Source organism: Morchella importuna (assembly GCF_003444635.1).
Source record: "Morchella importuna strain M04M26 chromosome Unknown Morimp01GS002, whole genome shotgun sequence".
Lineage (NCBI taxonomy): Eukaryota > Fungi > Ascomycota > Pezizomycetes > Pezizales > Morchellaceae > Morchella > Morchella importuna.
The window spans coordinates 896,320-897,880 of record NW_025763399.1 but is presented as its reverse complement, the minus strand read 5'-3'; positions in this window follow the sequence as shown (position 1 = coordinate 897,880).

The following is a 1,561-nucleotide window of genomic DNA, read 5'->3' as shown; positions in this document are numbered from 1 at the left end:
ACTATCTATATTCCTTTGGAACTTTTAAATTTTTCCGGGGGTTTGATTGCAAAGGGTATTTCCTTTCACGCTTACATTGACTAACATTCATTGCTTGTTAGCCGCTAAATATGGTGGGAATCACATAGCGGGTATCCCAAGTCTTCCGGTAACACGATGGTTTCTTGCGCTCTTTCTACCACTCATACATTTGTGGCCATAGCCGGAAGGCTCTATGCAGTTTATGAATGAAACAAAAAAGAAAACGCCGAATCCTCTTTCCGAGACTACTGGAGCTTCTCTCATAGTGCCCCCTACGGTCCAGTATATTAAATGCCACGATCTATGTTTCTCAAAACTCTCGAACCTGCAGAGTATGAACCGCCGTTTGGGCTAAGATCATATGATATCGGCTGCTAATCCTCCCTTCGTCATATCCAGGTTAATGCGGTAACCTTCCGCGCTCTTTGAAGGCTGACCCCGGCCCTCAGGCTCATGCACACTGTGGCATCTCTACCTTTGGTGAGGACACATACACTCTCTCCTCCGCAATCTTTTCGCTAATTCGTCAGATCATCCTAACGCCCGGCCCCCGACTGAAAAATGGGGTCATCATCATCGACTATTGTCTATACCGCCGATATGTCTTTTACATAAGTCTCGATCACCAATCTCGAAAAAAAAAAAAAGAAGAAAAATAGGAGGTTCACATTGACTCCGGGTGAGAGTACATGATGCGAGTGACGGCTCATGAAGCGAGTGACGGCTCATGAAGCGAGTTACCGAGTGTGAACCGAGTGATGGACGGTGAACCAAGTGAGAGGGTATGATGCGAGTGCAGATTTGTGACCCGAGTGAGAGGATATGAGGCGCGGGTCAGCGCAGCGCTTGGATGGGGGTTGTGGGTTAGTGGTTATTTGGATGCGGTATTGCAATTCGTGAGCGCACGGGTGGTATATATATGGAAGGGTCGGCGAGACTACAAGTGTTGAACGGAACATGATGTGTTTTAAGAAAACGGCTCTTTGTGTAAAATTAACCTAGGGAACTATCCTATAATAAAGAATGAGGAAAGGAAATTGAGTGAGATTTAGAATAGCGATTAAGTATGTTCATCCAGATCAAATGTTGAGGATGTCGCTGTAGCTTTTCCTTTCACGGTGCTGGTAGAGGAGATGGTAAAAGGGATTATATTAGGACTATGTGCTGGTAGAATATCATATATATATGTTTGTGTATTTATCACTTTGTACGAATCTTCTCCATCACAAATTATAAAGCAAATCGGGGATTCATAATCCTCTTTATTTGGAGTGAAAACTCATAATAAATTGCTACAGTAACGGCAATCTCCCCCCAGAAGTCACCCAAACACCCACCAAAGAATGGAACTGAAGACAGGACGAGTAAGGGATTAAGATACATTGCGCTCGATAAAGCTATGTGATGAGCCTATAGGTAATCCGAACAGACCACACTTTTATGGAACTATGACAGTTGAAATTGGAGGTCGGGCATAGGTACTGCTCTTGTATTTGACATTAAAAAAGTTTTGCGCCTTGAGCTCACATGCAGAAGGATC